The following is a 25510-nucleotide window of genomic DNA, read 5'->3' as shown; positions in this document are numbered from 1 at the left end:
ACTTATTTATATATCAGAACCTCATTCATCCACTAAATGGAAACTTCCACCTATTTATCGCAAGGATGTATACAAACTTCATGGATGGGAATATTTTTCACATTCCTTTATAAAAGTCCACTCTATAAACCAGCCTTTTACTTCTAATGATGAACTAATGCACATAAATCTCCTAGACAAAGATCTAATAGATTAGGGAAAGAAGCACAAGTATAAATATTATCATCTTAGTGCAATAAAGTTTGGACTACAATAATTAGTTAGAAACTTATTGAATGTACATTCTCTTTGTTGTATAGTAGATACAAGACGCAACCAGTTTGCAGATCCACTAATCAGAGGTTTTTCTGCCCCATTACATGATGGACCAACCTTTTGCAGGGTTTATCCCAAATATGCAATTTCTTTAGATGATCCTTATATATATGTTTTGCTCAAAGCTTATATTCTTCCGAAAGGATTTGATATGTTTGTTTCACCTCTCATTTGTCAATTTAAATGTAGGGTAATAGTCATGTTTTCAAATGATACTCTCCCATCACTCAAACCCTTTATAATAAAAAAATCACATTTGCACAACATTCTTTAAACAAACCATTCTTCCAATACCAAACCTTTTACATTTGATTGGACAAGAATGAGTTACCTGACATCTTGGGAAAATAAATATAATACATATAGGCAAGATTTGCTAGAAACTGAAAGACAAAAAAATTCAGACGTCTAGTGCCTTTGCATATCACTAAAGATAAACTCTCTTTTGGAAATATGTCATCTAGTCCTTGCCATTATTCTCTGCAAATAACAACTCTGCAACATACCTACAAATATCATAAGAAAAAACCTATAGGCCATTCCAAAAAATAGACATATTGTCCAGCCTACATCGACAAAATAAAATCAGAATATGGAGTAGAATCATCTAGGTCTGTGGGCTTGTATATGTTCTTTGTCACACTTCCCAGAGAAAATACAGAGATGGCAGTTAAGTTGCCAATGATGGAACCTTCATTTATTCCAGGAAGAAATCTTCCAACCATTCATTTACATCAATATTAGTCTGATGGAAAAATCAAACAAGAATATTTACTAGTAAGGTCATTCACAGCAGATACACGTGTCTCTGATGAATGTAAGTTGTTAAACTATTTAAATCTCCAAGCAAATTTAACATCCAAGAATTTGGATGACACGCATAAAGATATTTTAAGGATGATTTCTTATAATAAATCTGAAATATCAGAGCTTCAAAAGATTTCAGATAAATTGGATATAGTATCTCATGTTTTCAGTGACACTGAAGTAATAAAAAAAATATAGAAAAGCTTAATATTATGCTTTATGTTCTAGAAAATATCTATTTCAAAGTCATAGAACTCTAAGTCATTATAAAATCAAGTAAGAAATCTTGTCACCTTTGTTCCTTTTTTATAGGAAATCCCTAAAGATGAACTTACTTCTAAGCCTAGTCTTGGAAGACAAAAGTCTCTTGATCTTTTTTACTTGCGAAGTTGAGCTAGAGCTACAACCTGAATGGGATTTCAGGATATCAAGTAATTTTTTTCTTATTAACGTAAAATGTATGGCTATGGTTATCCAGTGGAACTCTACATTACCAGATAAACAAAAATATTTGGATCTTATAGTTTTGGAAATTAAAGGCCCTAAAGGGTATGATGAAATCATGGGTCAAGCCTCTACAAATACATAAAAAATAACTAATATAGGAAACCTTGGCATTAGAGTAACTAATAGAGATAGCCACAATTCCAGAACATCATGTGCTCAATATTGGATTTTAGAGTAGAGAATAAATTAAAGAAGCATTACAACTTCTCGAAAATTGGAGTATTGCTAAAAGGGTTGAAGAAAGTACAATTATTCCAAGGCATATGGTCAATCTCCTTGTAATAGGATTTACTGGTCTTGCATGGGAATGGTGGCATTGACTGCCATAAGTAACTAAAGATGGATTCTTAAATTATCCTACTACACACATTGAGTTTCTTGAGGCTTTAGGAATACAGTTTTATAGTTCTAAAAAGGTTGGATCAAATGTAGAGCATATTCAATCTCTCTTCATGTCTCACAGATTGGGAGATTTGTCTCTTAAACATAAATATTTATGTTATATGCAAAAATTGCTTGTAGGAGTTTGCAAAGCTAGTGATCCTACTTATATTAAGTATTATATTCGTAGTTTCCCAAGGGCTCTTCCAGATGCAGTTAAGAAATATTTCAAATACAAAGATATATGACTGCAAGGCATGACTCTTTCCATGGAAAATTATCATATAGATATGGTTATTCAAGAACACTATCTTGAAAATAGGGTATCAAAATATTTTAAAAGGTTTCATAATTTGTTTACACCCTCTTTGTGTAAAAATGTAGGGAAAATGTCAGACTAGGGTTGTGGTGCTTTTAATAGAGGACATCATAGCATTAACTCTACATATTTATATTGTAAAAGATGCAAACACAAGAAGAAAAAACATAAGAAGTATTTTTTTAAGCCTTGTTGGGCTCCTAATATTCTTTCTTCTTAATATAAAACCTCTAAAGCTCATTAGCATACACATTCTATTTCCAAGAAGACTTATCTCAAAAGATGCTCTACCCCAAGAATTTTTCTCTTTGCTACAACTGCCACAAGCCAGGACATTAGGCAAATAAGCCTCCCAAGAAAGAAAATAATCCCCATATTTTTCTCTTTTCACATAATACCTTAATCCATAATGGTGGGATCTATGTTTTGTTTGTTCTACTTCTCCACCTTTGTGGACTAATGGCATCATCCTTCTTCCTACTGATGAAGATAATGACTCTTACTCTACCTATTCTTCTTCTAATTCCAATACTAATTATCTCATTGATCAATTTTGTCTTCTAGATACACAAAATTGGGGAGGGGATAAGGCCCTGCCAGTTCCTTCTGAAAGTTGTTAATATCCAAGTTTTGAAGGATTTTGCTAAACTCTGCAAACTCCCCGCCCATAAGATGATATTGTTATGCTTTCTATTCCTAAACAAAAGAGACCTCGAGAAAGATAAGAAGAAATCTGATAAAAGTTAGATAATCTTCCTGTTTGGCAATTTCAATAAAGAGTTGAGTTAAGAGATAAAAGATATTTGCTCTTACAACAAGTTGTCAAGCCTGATGTTTGAAAACCTGAGAGTTTTAGTTGTTATCCTCACAAGGCAAATCCAACCATTCACAATCATATTGATATTTATTTTGGTCCATATAAACGTTATGACAAGCAACAATTTTGAAGAGATAAAGAAGCTCTTTTATAGTTTAAATTGAAGAACAAAAGAAATAGCTAAAGCAACTATAGAACAAATTAAAGAGCTTAAAATCTTATTAGAAGCCATTAGATTAGAAGAAATTGTCTCCTCGGATGAAGAAATAACCAAGGTCTGCGATGAAATAGAATTTTATCCAACTTATAAAGTAGGTCACAAGAGAAAGAACAAACGAATTGAAATGAAAGAAGAAAAACACATGGCTTATGAAGAAAGGATAATGGGCCAAGAATAAGAACATCATACATTATTCTCTATAGGAGTTAAGTTTTTTTTTTAAGTATGGACTTATTTAGATAATAGAAAGCCACACCAGATATATTTCCTTGGTGCACAACTCAAACTGATGAAAAAACAAGCCATTCATGCATACCTGTGGAAAGAAACCCAATTTAGAGGGACAATTGTAAATAAGATTGAGGTAAGAGTTTTTGTAGAACGGATCCCTTGCTAATAGAGATTGAAGGTAAAAAAATTAGAAGCGACATTATATGGTGTATAGGAAATTCCACATGACTACATGTTAGGATCTAATTTTAGCCAAATGTTTAGTCGAATCAGTTTGATGTAAATAAGCATGGATTGTTATTTCAATTAAAAAATCAACAAATTTGAACACTAATGTATAAAGATGGTGTTTGTAAGAGTAGAATCACTGAAGAAAATGTCGAGCAAAATAAGTCTTTGTATTCCTTGACACCATTGATGGAGTTAAAAAAAAATGGAACATAACATTTGCTATGCATAATTGCATTCAGGAAGTGTTCATAAAGAAATCTCCAAAAATATAAGAGACGATTGTACTTTAGAGTCTCCAAATGCTTTATGGCATAGAGAAATATTTTTTAAATCTTCCCTATGATCTCTTGGCAAAAATTATTCCTCAAAAGGCTTCTACAATATCAATGAGTCCTTCGGAAATTAAGATATGCCAAGATGAGATAAAAGATATTTTCTCAAAAGGTCTTCTTAAGCCATCTAAAAGTGCTTGGGCTTGTAGAGTATTTTATGTTAACAAGTAGTCATACCAAAAGGGAGGAAAACCAAGATTAGTGGTAAATTATAAACCAATAAATAAAGTTCTCTAGCCAATTAGGTATCCATTACCTAATAAATCCTCCCTACTACAAAAAATTAAGGGAAAGGTAATTTTTAGTAAGTTCAATTTGAAGTCTAGGTTTTATCAAATTGGCATTGTCCAACAAGACTGACATAAAACAACCTTTGTTGTACCATTGTGCACAATATCAATGGACAATAATGCCATTCAGGTTAAAAAAATGCCTTAGGAGAATATCAAAAGAGAATGGAAGACATCTCTAGAGATTATCCTTGGATAATAATATATATTGATGATATCCTAATTTGTTCCAAAATCTCCAAGAACATCTTAAGCACTTGCAAAAGTTTTATGATATAGTATATCAACATGGCTTAGTACTTTTTACAACAAAGATGGAGATACATAAAATATAAATTGATTTCTTCATATATAAAATGGCAAAGGGACAAATTCTTCAACATGAACATGTCCTGAAGATCTTCAAATATTATCTGGATCATATATTAGATAAGGTTTTGGGAAGCCTGAATTATATAAGACCATTCTATAAAGGGCAAGCCTCTGAGATACATATTTTGTAGTAAATACTGAAGAAGAAGACTCCTACCTGGGAAGAAGAAATGACAACAATCGTCTAGAACATTAAGCAAAAAGTCCATTCGTTGCCTCCTCTTTCTTTACTTGCTGAAAGGGTAGATACATAATAGAGATTGATGCCTCACATAATGCATGGGGTGGAGTTATAATAAAAGAACTTGATAACAAAGGACAATTTTGTGGTTATGCCTTTGGTACTTTCAAAGGAGCATAATTGAATTATCCATTAAGAAACAAAGATTCGTTGGCTGCCAAAAAGACCATACAACATTCCAAGTTATACCCAAAGCTTGTTAAGTTTACCATCACAACACATTTACATATTTTAGCAAGCATGCTAAACAACAACAACTTGTTGATAGATAGCCATACTAGTGTACAAAAATGGGTTGTTTTGATGCAAAACTTTTATGTTTAACTCGTATGGTCATAAACGAGCCATCTAGCAATCGTGATGGTATCAAAGCTTGGTTCAATTGGCACAGATGTTATGTACATGAAAGCCAATAAGTTTTTATTCTAATTTCATTTATATCTCTTTCAAAGTTTTTCATTAAGGAATTTTATTACATGCTCAATGTTACTATGTTTTCAAGAGTTTTAGTTGGGATGTGAGGTTGTAAAGCCCTAAATTTAAGGACGTGTTAGTTGAAGTCTTGTATCGAGTTGTCGTTCCCTTAAGAGTTTGCTCCTAGTTCTCACCAAGGTTCGCTCCATCATTAACAAACTATGGATCCCTTCAATCGTCAATCTTCTTCTACGTTAGAATATAGTACTAGCAGAGAACTTATTGCTATATCAAAGTCTCATTCATCTACTGAATGTAAACATACACCTATTTATCCCAAGGATGTATACAAACTTCATGGATGGGAATATTTTTCACATCCCTTTATAAAAGTCCACTATGTAAACCAACCTTTTACTTTTAATGATGAACCACTCTACATAAATATCGTAGACAAAGATCTAATATATTAGGGAAAGAAGCATAAGTATAAATATTATCATCTTGGTGCAATAAAGTTTAGACTGCAACCATTAGTTAGATCATTCTTGAATGCATATTCTCTTTATTGTATAGTAGATACAAGGCACAACTAATTTGCAGATGCACTAATAGGAGGATTTTGTGCCCCATTACATGATGGACCAACCTTCTGCATTAAGGGAAATGTATTTTTTAGTAAGTTCGATTTGAAGTATGGGTTTTATCAAATTGGCATTGTCCCATAAGGCTGACGTAAAACAACCTTTGTTGTCCCTCATGGAAAATATCAGTGGACAATAATTCCATTCGAGTTAAAAAATGCCCCAAGAAAATTTCAAAAGAGAATGGAAGACATCTTCAGAGATTATCCTTGGATAATAGTATATATTGATGATATCCTAATCTATTCCAAAAATCTACAAGAACATCTTAGGAACTTACAAAAGTTTTATGATATGGTATATCAACATGGCTTAGTACTTTCTGCACCAAAGATGAAGATATGAAAAACATAAATTGAATTCTTGGGATATAAAATGGCAAAGGGACAAATTCTTCTCCAAGAACATGTCCTAAAGATCTTCAAAAATTATTCTAGATCATATACTAGATAAAACATAACCACAAAGGTTTTTGGGAGTATTGAATTATACAAGACCATTCTATAAAGGGGAAGCCTCTGATATACATATTTTACAACAAAGACCCAAGAAGAATCCTCCTTTAAGAGAAGATCTTCGGCAAAAATCACAAGATAAATCATTTGTCGACGCGTTTCGAACCAACCAGTGTGGTTCATCGTCAGGACAAGTTGAAGAAACAGATCCAGCTTAGCATGTTAAATAGTCTGAGCAGAGACTCCAACGGCTAATTTTGACCTATGGACCCAGGGCAAATTACTATTCATTAATTTAATATTATTATTATTTTAATATTAATACAAAAAATATTTTTAAAAAATTAATTAATTAATATATATATATATATATATATATATATATATATATATATATATATATATATATTAAAGTTATAATATTAGGTTATTAATAAAAGTTAGGATTCAAAATAAATAAAATACTATTAGTAGTTAGTTTAAGAAGATAATTCACTTATTTATTTAAATTATTCAATAATTAATGTTAATATATATATATATATATATATATATATTTCAATTAAAATCATACAGTTAAGGTTAAAAATATCAATAAAATAATTTAAACGGTTAGTTAGAAAAGGTAATTTATTTAATTTAATTTAATTATTTGTTATTATATATTAATAATATAAGTAATTTTTCGTTTAATTAAGTTATTTATTAAATATAATTAATATTATATTAGTAAAATAGCCTTGATATTAATATATTATTAATATTAGTAGTCAAAATATTATTATTAATTAATATTATTATTTATGGAAATAAGTTAAATTAGGTAAGATATATAGATAAATAAAATACTTTTAAGGGTTAGTTAAAAAAAAAAAAAAAAAAAAAAAAAAAAAAAAAAACTTTAATATAATTTATGTATTTAAATTATTTATATATATATATATATGAAAGTAATAATCTTCGGTTATTTAGATAAAAGTTAGGTAAAAGACAGTTGAAAAAAATAAATAAATTAACAAATTAATTAATTAATTAAAAAAAAAATTAAAAGATAAAAAAAAAAAATAAATAATAATAATAAATACATGTAAATATAGGGTATATAAATCAATAAATAACTAAAATAGAGAGAACGACAAAAAAGGGGAGGGACAGGGAAAAGACCAAAAGCAACCACAGAGCAAAATGGATCAACCCCAGGAGGAAGGAAGGCTCCAGGGGGAACACAGAAAACTAAGACGACAGGGCAGGGATCCAACAGCTACTGATTTTCCAGCCGTCATCTCTATTGAGATTGTTAGGCCTTCTTTCAATCTCAATAGCTTCCCTGAATTTACGATGATGGAAATGAGCAATCTTAGCAACAACCTTGGCCTCCTCAATACAAACCTGATGCTTGGTCTTTTCCACATGCTCTGCTAACGTTGAAGACTTGGTTCTCCCATGTCTTAGGTCAGCTGCATGTTCGCTTATCCTCTGATGGATGGAGCGTCCTGTTTCCCCGATATAGGGGGTTCCACAAGAACAAGGGATCAAGTAGACACCCTTCATGTCCATAGGGTCAACAGGATCTTTCACCGATCGGAGGGACTTACGAATGGTGTTGAGGGGCCTAAAGGTAGAGGGGATATCATACCTCTTAAGGATCCGAGCAATTTTGTCTGTGGTTCCTTGAACATAGGGAAGATGGACTCCTAGTCGGCGCTCCTTCGGTTCTTTATTAATTGTCGCATTTTTAGAGGCTTTAAGGAAAGCCTTCTGACCTAGGCGCCTACTATAGCCATTCTCCACAAAGACATTAAGGAGATGGGATCTCTCCTTATCAAAGCTCTTATTATCAGAAATCCTCAGGGCACGAGTAGCAAGGGTGTTAAGAAGACCCAGCTTTTGAGCAGGGAAATGAAGGGAATCGGCATGAAGATACTGCTCAGTATGCGTTTTCTTACGGAATACTGAGTGGGAGAGAGAGCCATCCATATTCTTAGAAATAAGAATATCCAGGAAAGGGAGGCAACCATTGACCTCTTTTTCCATGGTGAACTTAATGGCAGAGGACTGACAGTTGAGGTGATTGAAGAAGCGATCCAGCTCCTCGTGGCCATGGGACCAGATGACATTAGTGTCATCTACATACCTCCTCCAAAGCTTAGGAAGGAGACGAGCCGAGGCTAGAGCTTTGGCTTCGAAATCTTCCATAAAGAGATTGGCGACAATAGGGGAAAGGGGGGAGCCCATGGCAACACCACAAGTCTGTTCAAAGAACTCACCCTCGAAACAGAAGAAAGTGGAAGTGAGACAGATCTCCACCAGATGCGCGGTATCGGGATCCGTTAGGCGATAGATCACTTCCAAGGCCTCCTTTATAGGGATGCAGGTATAAAGGGAGACCACATCAAAGCTGACCAGGATGTCCTCAGGGTCAAGCTTAATATCTTTAAGCTCCTTAATGAAGGATGCAGAATCTTTCACGAAGGACTCAGTGCGGCCAACCAGGGGCTTAAGTTTCAAGGCGAGGAACTTAGCTAGAAGGTAGGTCGGACCACCAATGGTATTGATGATAGGCCTCAGAGGGACCCCTTCTTTGTGAATCTTAGATAACCCATAGATCCTAGGAGTAAGGGGACTGCTCTCAATGAGTTTGAGGCTTAGAGAGCCCACCGAACTACTGGACTTGATGGCGAGAGCCATAGTCCTGCCTGGACAAAAGAAATGACAATAATCATCCATAACATTGAACAAAAAATCCAGTCTTTGACTCCTCTTTCTCTACATACTCAAAAGGGTAGATACATAATAAAGGCTAATGCATCATGGAACACATGGGGAGGAGTTCCCATTTAGGAACTTGATAACAAAGAAGAATTTATGGTTTATGCCTCTAACACTTTCAGAGGAGCGGAATTAAATTATTCTTCAAGTCACAAAGAGTTGTTGGTTGCCAAAAATACCATACAACATTTCAAGTTATACCTGAATTCTATTGATTTTACCATCATAGCATATTTAAAGATTTTAGTAGGCATGCTAAAGAACAACAACTTGTTGACAAATAACCATACTTGTGTACAAGAATGGGCTGTTTGGATGAAAAATTTTGATTTTGATATTATACATAAACCAAGATATTTTAATTTTTTAGTAGACACGTTGTTTAGAGAGCTCACAATAAGACTAATATCTCTTTATTCATGCTATTCAGTGAAGAAATTAAGAAGGTGAAGGAAGAAGACTTTAGACGCAGGAAGAAATTTCTTTTCTCTGCTCCTGACTCTGTAGCACAAGAATACATGGATATTAAGCTTGCCCAAAAGATTCTTTCTAGACCTTTGTCTAGGAAAATGGGGGTGAAAAGCATTTTGGAAGCTGAATAATCCCTAGATTCGTCTTTTTAGAGAAAAACCCGGGGAATGGATTGATGAAGAAGATATCCATTGCTAATATGATTTATGATTTAGCACAATGAATTGGATTACATACTCTCTGATCTTACAAATGGTAAGAGAAAAGGAAAAGGTTATAATTTGTGCAAATCCTAACAATATGGTAAGACATCCATGGACTGGTTGGACTAAAGTTTTCCTTGATAAATTTTGACCAAGAAATGATGGGGTACAAAGACGCAATAATTTCATCCTACATCCATAAGCTTATATGAAAGTAGTTGCTAAAAGATAATTATGGTTCAAATTCATCCTTAAGCATCTTGGGAGGAAAATCACACCATTAGAACCTTTAAAATATGTCTAATACAAAAATCAAATTTTAAATCCAAAAGGAAAAATGGTGGGCACCGTGATTGAGCTAGAAGATTTAAATCTTCAAGTTAAATCTCTCTTCCAAGGAGAATTTGCATGTGATATTTATCCCTTCTTGGAAGGATCCGATGTTGAGCAATATTTTTCAGAAAATTTCTATCCAATCCCAAACAGTAAAATGGAGCCCGTGAATGAAGATATTATGGGACCAAGTACTCAAGTCAGCTATACAAAATGATTCTTCTGACTCTCATAAACTTGAAGGATTTTCATGTGGAGAACCCACATGTGGTTTCTTTACCGATGATTGGTAATAATATATCCAGTTGCATTGGTTGACTCATGCAGAGGCAGTCTATTCTAATGGGATTTTAGTTAAATTATCCACTTTGTTTTACTTTAGGTTCCATAGGATTCCTTAAAATTCTCCACTATGTAAGATGTTCCTAGACGAATCTCTCAAACTCATAGCACTTCTCTAACTTATGTTGTGGTTTGACCCACATTTCAAAGAGAACCTACGGAAAATATGAATTGTGATATTTCTATTAGGACAATTCCTATGTACTTTGTTAGGTCCAAGGAGATGCCTTGTGCTCCCTCGAGGATCTATAAATATGGAAGGAGAATTCTATTATCTCCATTCAGAGTCAATGATTTTAGAGTTTGTGTATGCTTTGCAACTACACCTTGTGTGATTTTCTTGCAACAAAATAAAACTCTTAACAATTTGGTCTGTCATCTTAGGTCGAGTTTGAAAAGCCTGCATAGGTGCATGAGAGTGCATCTGAGAACCTAAAGTGGCAGGACTCTTAGGTTATCTTGGGTCTGTAAATATGCAATTTCAATGCTAGTTTTTAGTTGTGAAGGTTGCAAATTTTGGAATCGAGTTAGATGTTTAACTCGTGTGAGCATAAGTGATATGAAGAACCTCGTCTTCCAAGTAGTGGACTTTTCACTTACAAAACAGTTGTGAACCTCATGATTACATCCATGCTGGTAGATAATTAATTGAGCTTAAAGCTGATGAAATTTACTTCTTGTTGCAAAGTATCAAATTTCAACTCCCAATTACCTAGGGACTCTGGACCAGTCAAATTTATGGGAACCACCAATATGCTAGAGACCAAAGGAGTAGAGAGATCTCTTGAGCATCTCTCTGAATGAAGAGTAAGAACAATATGAAAGGAACATAACCCATTTGACTATGCAACATCCTCCATAAGTTTGAACCCCCCACTTCCTTCACCACAATATAATAAGATCCAATGAACCGCCCTGTTCACTAAAAGAAGCAACAAACCCAAAGAACGAGGGTGCATTGAGCTTATCAAACAAAGATACTACAAATTGTGACAACTGTTGATAATGACTAAGAAAATATGAACCAAACAAAGATTGTACTTCGTAATAACATGGACATTAATCAATTCACTAGAGCAACAAATAAAGTTTGGCCAACCTTCAAGCATAACCAAAACAAAATTGAACCTCAACATAAATAGCAACACCCATAACTTAAGACAACATGTAATGGAAATAAAGCATATACCACAAGACCAGGACGACCACCACCCAAAGAAACTGAGCACACGATAAGTTGTGCATATATAAACTAAATCCTTGCCTCCCTTTAGCATAAACATCATAATATTAAACTCTACTGAGGAATGAAAATAAAACAACCCAACCTCAAACCGAAGAACAAGGAAGAGCCAAACCTTGGGGTGAGCCCTGAATTTCACCAGATTAGGCTTCTCATGGACACACAACCCATGCTTATACCTCTATAACATAAAAAACTAGACCTAGACTATAAATCCATATCCAAAATAAAATTTACTTTCGTTCCAAGACAATTGTCGATCAACTATTTTCAGATGGGCACTCTAAATGTCCAATACCTCCTTTGCCTCATTTAAATAAGAACACCAAGCTACCCACGAGGCATGCAAACTGAGAGTGACACCGTAAGAAATATCATGTTGAGGCTCACTTCTATCCTGAAGTATATTCATCCATAATTTCACATCCCTTAGGCAATGTACTAAGCATAATTCCCTCATGAATTCATCATCACACTGCCACTACATTAACACCATCATCCCACTACCAACAAACTTGAAGTGACACGTGAATATCCTAAATAAAGGCATTGGATTATCAAGTCGTAACTCTCATTAAATTGACATCATATTTACTCTAATTTATTCAACGAATTCTATGTGAAATTTCATGCCTTTCTCTGGACTACTCATGCCTGAATCCATTTGAAATTAATGCACCTTGTGCCTGGATACACAATCGTATGGTTTGTCCACATGGAATAAGTGTTTGCCTAATGAAATGCCCAAATAGGACTCATGGCTTCTCCTAGACCCATGATGGGAGAGCCAACAATCTGACGCTGATTAGGTCATAGATGGGAAGGTTAGGGAAGTGGGGCATATCCCCTTGACCCTCTCCAAACTAAATCCCCTTTCTTTAAATTAACACCACTATTCTCCATGTGACCAACCACCAAATTATTCATTTTTAGGACATGGAAGCATCGTTTCACAGCTATTTTGTTGTAAAGGCCTTGGATTTTGTAAAATACATTCCTTAGTATCAAAATCAGGGTGGGGGGCCGCGGGGGACCTTGAATAGAGATGAAAAACCAGAGAAGCAAAATCCAATAATACAATGACTTTTTGGACTTTCAGATTTACCAATTGAAACAATCATTGTGATGAGCTCTAGTATTGTAGCAAGGATGTTGTAACTCCTAGGGCTACCAACTTTACTTCATCAACCCGGGGTTCGTACAAACTTAGAGGTGACAACGTTGTATACACAGTAGATGCAATGGTCTACTCTTGTCACTTTTCAACTGGGGTGATATACCACTAGGGTTTTTCAAACCAGTCTTCTATTGACTAGAAGGAGTATGACTACCAAATAGCAAAGGGAAAACTATTCTTAATGCAGAAAGGAAATGTTGCCTACTCTAGGAAATGAAAGTGTTGAATTGGAAAATGTTATAAAGTGACATGAAATCATCTAGCTAAGCATCTACACATGTTTCTTGCCAAAGAGACCTGACTTAACCTTGCATTTAACATCTAGTTAACTGAACTAAATAAGCATGGAAATTATCCTAAAACTATTGTGATTTTCGCATGCATGTACTAACTAGAAATTGCAGAAAAGCCTTTTTCATTTTCAATTTTATGAATGTAAATGCTAATTGAACCAATTTGATCTTTGGCATGCGGGACATGCATGGGGAAACATGTTTGGAATGGTGTTGAGGGTATCGAAGCCAAGTGGAGGCCTAACCTAAGCTCAGATGACCATTTCTACTCACTTCGGTCTTAAACCAGGCTACTACAGGGTTTCCTGTAGTACTACAGGATGTCCTAGTTCTACTACAGGATGCCCTGTTTTACTATAGGAAATAAGCTGAAAGCTATAGTGAGGTAGGAAAGGTAGAATGAAGTGTGGGAAATGTGTCTGATGGGGGAATAAGGCACAACGGAGGTGCACACTACCCAAATGTCAACCCAAGTCTTCAAGATGGTTGGACTTGCTCAAGGAAGATGTCCACTTTGCTACAAAACATAAATTCAGATTAGGGTTTGGTGGACTTTGGCAGCGTAGGTGGAGAAGACTTGGATGAGGCTGGTGAGATGAGGTCTCCCTGCAGATCAGAAACTCCTGCAACAACATACATTCTTTTCTTCATTTATGCACAACTTCATTTATATATGGAAAATATGAGTTGAATTTAGGAAAAACAGAGTTATTAATGGCTAATGGCTAAGTCTATGAATGGAAGTGCTTCTAAACCATAACAAACTCAAGAAACCAAAATGACAATTGCAGGTACTTCTAAGGAATTGAGAAACAATTATCTATGCAATAAGAAATCCTAAGTTATGCAATGATCAAACAATAAATCTATTATTAGGTTGTGAGAATGGAACCCTCAAACCATGATCCCATAAGGGAGATGAGGCAGAGGCCACTACCACAAGCTTTTCCGAAGCATTTACTTTCACTATTTTACCAATGATCTATCTATTCACAAATGGAAGCAAACTAAGTAATCATCCAAATACTTGTAGATTAAACAAACATAAATCACCTCAACATCTAACAATGAATGTAATCTAAGCATACATATACAAAAAGAGGAACCTTTGCTGCTAGGGTTGGGCCCTAGCCCAAGAGATTAAAGCCTTTGAGTCAACTCAGTGTTGGATCAAGGGAATGCTTCTCATTCTCATCAAAATGTCAAAATTACATAAGAATAATAAGTCACAATGTCTTAGCTCGAAGACACCTCTTGGCTACAACCAAAAAAGTCGAATCCTAATGAGGCCCTAAGCCTTCCTATTTATACAACTAAAGGTACCAACAACTTCCTTAAAATTAGGGAGGCTTGGCTCCCAAACTCAAGATTAACTTGTCTTCAACTATCATTGGCTTGGCTGCCAATGACCTCAGTGGGCTTGGCTACTTGTAACTCCGAGATGATGAGATCTAGTGGAGGAATCTTCGAGTGATTGAGGAGTTAAGGAGGGAGATCCAATCTCCTAAAATCCCTCTTGCTTGTCTACTTCGAGTTCCTGCACTTAAATTAGCCAAAAACTGCTCCAAATCCTGCAATTAATGCACATTAGGCCACATGACATAACATCTCATCTTTACCCTTCTCACTAAGAAAAATATAATAAAATATGTAAAGAAATGTGAGAAAAGTTGATTTTAATAAGTTGGAGAGTGGCGTTAAGTTCCATATATTTTATGGCGGCTAAACGCCTACAGACAGGCACAGCCATAAGCAAAGCAACCAAGCATTGGAGGCTTGCCAAAGCTACGGAAAACATAGCTGAGCTAGTTATGGGGATGAAAGGTCTAATCTTTCAAACAACCAGAAGAAAGGCGAATGGTCTTGCTGACCATCTGGCAAACTGTGGAGCAGACAACCCCAACATTGCCATTGACAGATGCTGGCGGGAGTTTGATGACCCAATCATAAAGGAAGCATGCATACAACTGGCAGCGAAAGATCTTATCCAGATCACCCAACCTTAATCGAGGACGGCACCTGGCCACAGTCTCGAAATCACGAGAAGATCGGCAAGGATTATCAACCTAAAGCCCTCAATGGGCTGATTGGACATAGGGGGCGGTGGAGCTCCTGGCGGCAGCAGCTCTTGCAGATTGGAGATCATAACGAATTAAGCGACGAGATCCATTACATCAGACACCGTCCTTTCAGCACGCATGGAGAGGATCCGTATGGAGAGGTTTCATCACCATTAATGGCAATTCTGAGTGGAAGACGGTGGAACAAGGCCCGAAGGAACAGCATCAGGCATGCTAGCATATGGGGCATACCTCCCTTCACGCGCCACCATCCCTTAAGAAGGTTTTCACCACACACTTGGCGCCCGGCTCGTCAGCCTTGCAGTTACATCATGAGCTCCAATTCTTCCAGGGACAGGCTCGCTTGTGCGATTCCTCAGATCACCCATCAGCAAGGTACCACCACTCTCAGAGGCATTTACTCCAATCTCCTGAGGAAGCATCATTGCTTTCATTATAAAAACATGGGCAATTGCCCTGTTCTCCTCATTGTTCTTAGCGTTCGTGTTGAGAGTGGTTCCGCTTACAATTCTGGTTCAATTCGGGCAAGTCACAAGAGGTTCACCATGAAAGCGGGAAGTAGTCGCTGCGAGGCAGCTAATAGGGAACTTCAGGCAGCAAGAGGTGGCTACAAAACTAGGACTGCGACCAGGATCAAGCGCAAAATTGCAGAATTGGAGGCTCAGGCGAAGCTTGAGGAGGATGGTCGCTCGGATATGGAAATTGCTGCTGAGGTCAACTGGGTAACAGACCCCGGTACTCCCGCGAAGAGGGCCACACAATTTGTGCGTACCCAGGCGGAGAGCTGGCGCATGAAAACCTTAATTGCAAAGGCGCTGGAATCCGTCACAGAGGTAAATCTCACTACACAGGTTAATCTCACCACAGAACAGATGGCCAAGATTACAGACTACAATAGCTCCCTGGACAGCAAATTAACCGCGGTGAATGAATCGATCAAAACCCACAACCGTCTGCTTATGCTGCTCATCCAGCTTCTCAAAAATTCCATTAATACTGCTCCTGCGGCTCAGCAAGCCACTTCCAGTGCGAACCATGCTGCTCAGCCAGCTACTTCTGCAGCGTTTCAGCCTGCATCCCTGGAAGAACTGCAGGTGAAGGTCGACAGCCACGTCAGGAACAGCGGCATGGACACCATCGCCCAGATGGGGAATTACCACTTCTAAGGTCTTCATGTTAGCTCTTTTTCCGACTCAGGTTCTTGCTTCTCTGTTATCTTTTCACTCTGTTATCTCGGCTTTAGTTTGTGTCTGTTGCTCGGTTGTTACTTCTACTATCTACTCACGGTAGTTCCTGTGGTTTAGCAATGTTTTGTTCTGTCCATCGCCACCCTGCGTGGTGTGCTTCGTTTTGGTTTATCTGTAACACTTCTTCTGAGCAAGCGATTAGCCCAGGAATATTGTACATCCCTGCTCACACTGCTTCGGCAGGTTTTTGTATTATACTTGTTATATAATATAATCTTCTCACTTACACAAAAAAAAGTTCCATATATTTTACCTATTAATGAGCCTCATCACATTGATATAAAGTGCATGCTTCTGCAATGTTATTTGAGGCAATGCCTATATTGAGCTAATTTGTGTACCTAAATTAACACAATTATTTCTTATCAATCCGGGTTGTTTATGCTTTGAGGCAAATTCACTATATGCGAAGATCAGATGTAATCAAACCCTGAAAGATAAGTTATTCAAAAGCTAAAAGTAATACATTCTATAAATCTAATTCAATTAGTTTAAAAAAAGGAAAAACATTGAAATGGTTCTTGACTCAAGAAGTCCACTTTCACCTCAATTACCACTTAATGAATCAGAGATTAAAACCAAAAGCTTAAGATGGATAAATTATTAATGAAAGAAGCTCTTAACTTAAGAGACACATAAGGTATTCCATCATAATTCATTCATCTCAATATCAAAATCTCAATAAGAAACTACTTGCATGCAAACAAAAGAAACTAGTTTTGATTCATCATTTTAGTAGAAGGGATGCCCAACTTGAACACCTGTTTTTCCAACTCAATAAAGTGATGAATAAGCTATTAACTAATGAAATCAATCACTATGCATGAAGCATAAAGCAATCTGAAATAAATCTTTGAAAAAACAGTTCTACAATAACCAAATTACGAGAAAATAAAACTAGTTAACAAGGAAGTGTACTTAGCTTGGAATGGGGGCCCTCCACCCTTGCCTTGCACACTTGAGAGGTGATATCAGAAGATTAAATTCAGTCACACATCTATAGCATTGAACAGCAAAATAATAATAACACAAGTCTTCAAATTAACTCCTCAATCCCAAGATGTCACAGCATAAAAGTATATAATAAGTCAATACATAAGCCATCAAAGTTTTGGCTTTAAATAAGAAGTCTCATGAAACAAACTGATCTATATTCACTCAAACAAACCCATCTACTCTCATCCACCTATCTAAGTCGAATTCATTACTCCCATCCCAATAAATATGACCAATCCTATAGAATCTCAAAACTGCCCTATTTCTATGGGATTTCTGAATGACTAGTCATGATTGACTAGCACCAAATGGGCCTGATAAAGCTTGTTCTGTTCGAACTAAGCATTGTTGGCTTAGTCCTAGTTCCCAAGATGTCCATCCATGCATTCCGTTCGTGCCCAAGTGTCCTGCAACCATATCAACCATAGAGCTATTACGGGAATTTCTGAATCTGCCAATTTTGCACTAAAAAACCAAATTTTCATAAAAACTTTAGAAATTGAAAAATTAAAATTAAATACCTGAATGGATATCAAATATACATCAAAATCGGATAAATGAAGGGAAAATGGATGGAAAATAGATGGATAAATAAGTTTCTTTGAGCAAAAATAAGACCAAAACTAAGGCCCAACATCTCTCCCTTGCTTATCATCAAGCATGTCCCCATGTTTGCTTACTCCTCTTTGACCTTCTTCTCTCTGTAGTAGATGATGTACCTATAGATGCTTCCTGTTGTGCTGCCCTGACCAAACAATCCAAACCTGTGTCATGTCTCTCCCTGAACAAAGCTGCTTTGACCTTCTGTTTTTCATACTTTACCTGCCACATGTTCTTTTCCTTTAGCCATTTAAATGCTTGCTTAGAAAGTAGATCATTTTTCCTTTTCAGTCTCCCCAATTCTTCATTTAATTTTTCATTTGCCTTAACCAATTTAGCATTATCTTTCTTATTTGCCTTGTTTTCCTCTTTTAATTGTTTCTCCAAGATTTTGCTAATTTCCAATTGGTCAGTTAAGTCCCTGATTCTTCCCAAATTGATTTCTCTCTCAAAATCTTGTGTTGTTTTCATTAGTGATGCTGCTGCTGCATCATCATATGAAGAATCCTTCTCAAATACTTCTTGTGCAATATCATTTTCTTCTTGTTGTCTTGGGGAATATGTTTCTACTTCCTTGTCTAAGTCAATGGGACTTTTATTCCTAAATCTTCTAGGAATAGACATAATAGATGCTTCACTTTCCTGCATGGCCATGTTATTATGTTGTTTAACTCTTGTTCTGGGATACAAGGGTGAGTTCATCAATCCTCTGTTTTCCTGCTCTGTTTTATCCTGTACTTCATTAACCTGTTCAATGAATTGATTTTTAGACATGAACTCTCTCCACACTATGCCCTGTGACCTCACCTGATACTCAACTAGGATTTTGATCAATCCTTGGTGGTAAATCTGTCCTGCTTTAGGCCTGTGTGCATGTTTTACTGTTTCAATCATTCTCAAGAGGCTCCTATATAGGAAATAAGGCAAGTTAATTCTATCCTCTCCCTTAATATGTTGCAGAAGTCTAACATGATACAAGTGGGCAACGCTATATCCTCTATCACAAGTCAAAAACTTCTGGATGACCAAAACCAACTCACCCCATGGTTCATTGAACCATTCCCTGGGTATCCCTTTTGTTCTATCAAATGTCCCTTTCCGGTTCTTCTCAAGAAAGAAAGTCCAAGCTTTCTCCTTGAAGTGCAGGCCTTTGTAATACTTCTCACCTATCATGGGTAGATCTAAAGCTTGAGAAAGATATTCCTGGGTTATAGGAATAATGACATCTCCTACCCGTGTCTAGTCTTGACTGAAGTTATTTATAAAGTCCCTGGTTATCTGTTCAGAGTGGCCATCAAATTTTTGTAAAAAGCTTATCATCCCTGCTTGATAAAGTTTTTCTATAGTTTCCTTCCCCCAGCTCTCTATCTGAAATTTTGGCTCTACTCTGATTGACATTGTTTCTAAAAACCAGTGAATGAATTCCTTTGTTGTTACTAATTTCATCTTGACAATAAAAATATAACTATTGTTTGTTTTCAAAATGAAATTTTGAAAGCAAAGAAGCTTACCTTCCTCCTCTCAATCAACTTAATTATGATTTCCTTAACCTCTGTTTGTTGGCATTTTGGCACAGGTATGGCGCTATGATGCAGGTGTTGTCCTTGATGGCAACTCACTTTGGTGACAGATCTCAGTTCAGGTGCTTAGAATGAAGGAAATCTTGTATACGTAGGTACAGCTTGCAGAAGACGCGTATACACGTGGTTTATACGTTCCGAAGTCGCATATGCGTATACACGCACTTTTATGCACATAAAAGCGCATACATGGTGGGAAACTTATTTTTGGTCCGTGGTTGTTAGTCCTTGGAATTTGAACCTATGGTTGTGGACCATGGTATCCCGTCAGAAGAGTTGACCCCAGGTTTTGGGCCCTTGGTATTGGTTTATTATGGTTTTGGACAATGGTATTGTGGAAGGCCTAAAACTATAAAAGAGGAAGGAGATCATGTGGCAAATCACTATCTGAATTATTGAATATCTAATATTGTGCTAGATCTGGAATACGTGTGATTGGGTTATGGTGCAGATCTATATCTGAAAAAGGAGGAACCTAAGCGCAAGAAGGATAAGGGCTATTGATGGATCAAAATCTCAAGGCTTGAACATTGGTATCTTTGTATAATGTTGATCTATTATATGTGGCGCTCCCTTGATCTATAAATCTGGGTTAACTAATGTCTGAATGCTTAAAAGAATAAATTATCCCTTATAGATCTGTACGCAGGTTCAGTGAATTGCAGGTGCGTATACACGCTTTTTCTGTGAATGAAAGATGCGTATACGCAGGTTGGTTGTGGTACAGAAGCGTATACTCGCAGGTTGATGAACAGTGAAGTAGCGTATATATCTTGATTTATGTTCTAGCTGCTTCTGTTTTATTGCTGTAGTGCTCTGGGTTAAGAATTGGTGTTTGATTACAGTTAATGTGTTCTGGGTTCAGTGGTCAGAGAAGTGCTTATTTGTTTCAGCTTTTGAATGGTGAAAAGGAGTTTGGGTTATGCAGAAATTCTTGATGTTTGATTGATGTTACTTGTGGATCCAGTCTGAAAATTAATGAAACGAGGTCCCTGAAAGCAAAGAGAAGGTTGCAGCCTTCTGCAGGTAGGAGCCTGCGTACTAGTATCTCAAGCTAGTACAAGAACTAAGGGGGTTGGAGCTCCCTTCCAGGAAAGCTGGAAAACGAGAGAGAGTTGTAGCTCTCTGCAAGTTGCAGCCTGCGTACTGGTAAAGTCTGCTCCAGTACAAGACATTGTAAAGAGAAGTTTCTAATTAACAAGAAGATAGAGACGAATTGCATCAGGGGGTTTTCACCCACATTGTGTTTCCTCCTTATATCTTGTGTTCTTGTGTGTGACTGTCTTCTGCTCTATTTCACTGTTTCTGGTACTGTTTATGTGCATCTAAATCACAGATTAATAACTGACATCTGAAAGATAATTCAAATTATAAGTCTGCTTGATATACGCGGGTTTCTTTATCTGTAGTTGCGTATATACGCAGTTTTTATTAACTGAAGTAGCGTATATCATCTGGAATTTAAAAGGAAATATTTGACTTGATAATATTGATTCACCCCCCCCCCCCTCTCAGTATTATTTCCAACAATTGGTATCAGAGCAGGTCCTTCTGAAACAGCTTGATCGCTTGAAGGAAGATCCTTCATCATGAGCAACTACGAGAGGGAAGCATCAATCAGGCCACCAGTTTTTGATGGGACAAACTTCGTATATTGGAAGGTAAGAGTTACTACCTATCTTCAATCTTTGGGAACAGAAGTCTGGGATATCATAGATACAGGATATACTTTTCCTGCAGCAACTCCTACAGATTCGGCTGAGAAGAAAAAATATGAAACAAATGCAAAGGCGGTCAATACTCTATTGGGATGTCTGTCGCAATCTGAATTTGTCAAATTTATGCAGTATAAATCCGCAAAAGAAATATGGGACAAGATTGTTCTGAGCTATGAAGGAGATGATCAGGTAAAAAGAGCAAAACTTCAAACCCTTAGGATTCAGTATGAAAATCTCAAGATGTATAATGATGAAAGTGTGGCTAACTATTTTCTTCGTGTGGATGAGATTGTTAATTGCATGAAAAATTTGGGTGAAGAAATAAAAGAGGCTATTGTGGTTGAAAAAGTTCTAAGATCTTTGTCACCTAGGTTTGAATCTAAAGTTTCTGCTATAGAAGAAAAGGAGAATCTACAACATCTTAAAATGTCACAACTACATGGAATTCTAACTGCTTATGAAATGAGGAAAGGAGGTCCATCTGATAGGAGAGAAGCTGCCTTCAAGGCTTCAGGCAAAGGAGAGTACTATGAATCAGGACATGGGTCAGAAGAAGAAGAAGAATCAAATTTTGTCAAAAATCTTCAAAGGGGTGCTGGACGATTCCGAGGTAAGTTACCTTTCAAGTGTTTTGCTTGTGGAAGAGTAGGTCACTATGCTGCCAAGTGTCCTCATAAAGATAATATTGACAAAGGAAAGGAACCTGTTAGATGGAACAAGAAACAGAATCCAAATAAGAAAAGCTATTACACTCATGAAGATAGTGATGGACTCTCAAATAGTGACAAAGATGAACGAGGTAATGAGTATAAACTTTTAATGGCTTTTGAAGATGATGAGTACATGGATGTTATAGATGTAGAGGGTTTTTATAATGAAATGTCTGATCTCAAAGTTTGCTTAGAAGAGAAAAGTGCAATTATTGATTCTCTACAATGTCAACTGGCTGAAAGGGAAAAACATCTCGAAAAATTGGAATGTGAAATTGTTTGTCTTAGAAAGGAGATTGAGAAAACAAAAGCTATTAATCTTAAATTTGTTAAAGGATCTGAAACTCTGGATGAGATTATCAATATGCAGCGTTCTCCTCTAATCAAGACAGGTTTGGGATATAATGGAGAAACATCTCAAGCATCCACATCCAAAAGTTATCTTGATGCAGCAAGGAGGAGCGAACAAAGGCCTAATAGAAATCATCAAGTAAATCTGGGACAGTTTACCTCAAGAATAAAAAAAGACTATCAAGAAAATCGGGGGCAAGCTACCTTAAGGACAAATAGAAGCTACAATCAGCCACAGGTAAAATCTTCTCAATTTGCCTCAAGAATGGATGTTAGTAGAAACTACGATCGGTTGGATGATAGATTTGATAATCGCAGGAGTTTCTTCAATGGCCAGTGTTTCTCTTGCCATAATTTTGGTCACAAAGCAGCTCAATGTGTTGCCTATAAAACAATCATGACTAGAGAAGTCCAAAAACAAAGGAATATGACTGGGATCACGAAAAGGACCTATAACAACTTTCGGCCCTTGAAAATGAAGTTGAATGTTCTATTTGTAATAACTTTGGTCATGAAGATTCTGAATGTAGGAGTAGGTTTTGGAAGACAACTCAGAAGGAACAAACCTCAAGTGCCAAAACATGGAGAATGAAGGAACCACAACCAGAAAGATGTGGGATAGCTTTTTATGCAGAAGGACAGGAAAATCTATGGTATATCGACAACGGATGTTCGAAGCATATGACAGGGGATAAAGAAAAACTTGAATCATATACTGCATTAGAAAAAGGGAAGAAGGTTTCTTTTGGAAACGATTCCCCTGCAGCCATAAAAGGAAAAGGTACTGCTCAGTTGAAAGAAAAGGTCAAAGCTGGAAATGTGTTGTATGTTGATGGATTGAAGCATAATCTTCTGAGTGTCAGTCAGATGTGCGATCAAGGAACCGAGGTAATATTTAGATCAAATGGATGTCGTGTTCGCGATCTTGATACAGGTGAAACAGTGATCAAAGGTAGAAGGACTCCAAATAATCTATACATATTTGAAGAAGGACAACAACAATGCTATTTGAGCAAGGATGATGAACACTGGTTATGGCACAGGAGGTTGGGGCATCTAAGATTTTCACAAATAAGGAAAGCATGCAAATACCAAGCAGTTCGTGGTCTTCCAGATATCAAAATTCCAGACAACACCATATGCAAATCATGTCAGTTTGGTAAGCAAACCAGAACTAACTTTCCTGAGAAGGAAGGATCAGCTAGTAGGCCTCTTGAGCTAGTTCATACAGATGTATGTGGTCCATCTAGGAAAAGGTCACCTCGAGGAGAATAATACTTTATATTATTCATTGATGACTTTTCTAGGATGGTTTGGATAGGACTGATGAAGCACAAAGATGAAGCGTTCGAAAAATTCAAATCTTTCAAAGCATTGGTTGAAAACGAATCAGATCGCAAAATTAAATGCCTCAGGTCTGATAGAGGTGGGGAGTTTACCTCAAATGAGTTTTTCGATTTCTGTGAAGAACATGGAATAAGAAGGGAATTCTCTACAGCTAGGACTCCTCAACAAAATGGAGTAGTGGAAAGAATGAACAGAACGGTTCAACAAATGGCTCGTGCTATGCTTGATGAGTCTGGAACTCTCGCAACCTTCTGGGGTGAAGCGGCTTATGCTGCGGTGGTTATTCTCAACGAAACAAATGTCCAGGTAAATAGCACTCAAACTCCTCATGAGCTTTGGTATGGTGAGACTCCCTCGGTAAAACATTTCAAAATTTTTGGAAGCAAATTCTACATTAAGAATAATGATGAACATCTTGGCAAGTTTGAACCTAGAGCTGATGAAGGCATTCTTCTTGGTTATTCTCCCCACAGCAAATCATATATATGTTACAATAAAAGACTTGGAAGAATTGTTGACAACATTGATGTTGTGGTTGATAAAAAAGGAAACGTTCCTAGGCAAGTAAATTATGAAAATATAGAAGAAGATGAAGACTACCCTCCAAATCAAACTGATGATGAAGAAGAACCTCAAGAGGCACCAGTGGAACAGATAAGGATAGAAGAGAAGAGTCCATCCAGGTATGTGCAGAAGAATCATCCAGAATCTCAGATTTTGGGGCAGAAAGAAGCAGGTGTACAAACTAGAAGAACGATTGCAGAAGCCTCAAGCTATTTAGCATTGCTCTCCTCCACTGAACCACAAAATGTAAAAGAGGCGTGCAAAGATGAATGTTGGGTCAAGGCAATGGATGAAGAACTTGAGCAGATCGAAAAGAACAACACTTGGGAGTTGGTTCCTAGACCAAAAGATAAGAATATTATAGGAACATAATGGATCTTCAAGAACAAGATGAATGAAAATGGGGAAGTTATTAGAAACAAGGCCAGGCTTGTGTGCAAAGGGTATGCTCAACAGGAAGGAATAGACTTTGAAGAAACTTTTGCTCCCATAGCTAGACTTGAGGCCATCAGAATGTTCCTTGCCCTCTCTAGCTTTCAAAAATTCAAAGTATTTCAAATGGACGTGAAGTCAACCTTTTTGAATGGAGACTTAGAAGAAGTGTACATTGAGCAACCAGATGGCTTTATCCTTGGAAATGATCCAAATCTTGTATGCAGACTTAAAAAGGCTCTCTATGGGCTTAAACAAGCTCCAAGGGCTTGGTACTATTGGTTGGACAAATACCTTCATCAACAAGGTTTTTCAAAAGGATCAACAGATATCAATCTCTATATAAAAATTGAAAATAACAAATTGCTAATACTTGTTGTGTATGCAGATGATATTATCTTTGGAAGCAATGAAGAAGCTATGAGTCAAAGCTTTGCCTTGGTGATGCAGAAAGAATTTGAAATGTCCTTGCTTGGA

This window comes from Pinus tabuliformis, chromosome 9 (genome assembly GCF_031772625.1).
Source record: "Pinus tabuliformis cultivar Carrire ecotype Pingquan chromosome 9, CPIR1, whole genome shotgun sequence".
In the NCBI taxonomy this organism is placed as follows: domain Eukaryota; kingdom Viridiplantae; phylum Streptophyta; class Pinopsida; order Pinales; family Pinaceae; genus Pinus; species Pinus tabuliformis.
The sequence above is the reverse complement of the archived record's forward strand: the minus strand, read 5'-3'. Positions refer to the sequence as shown.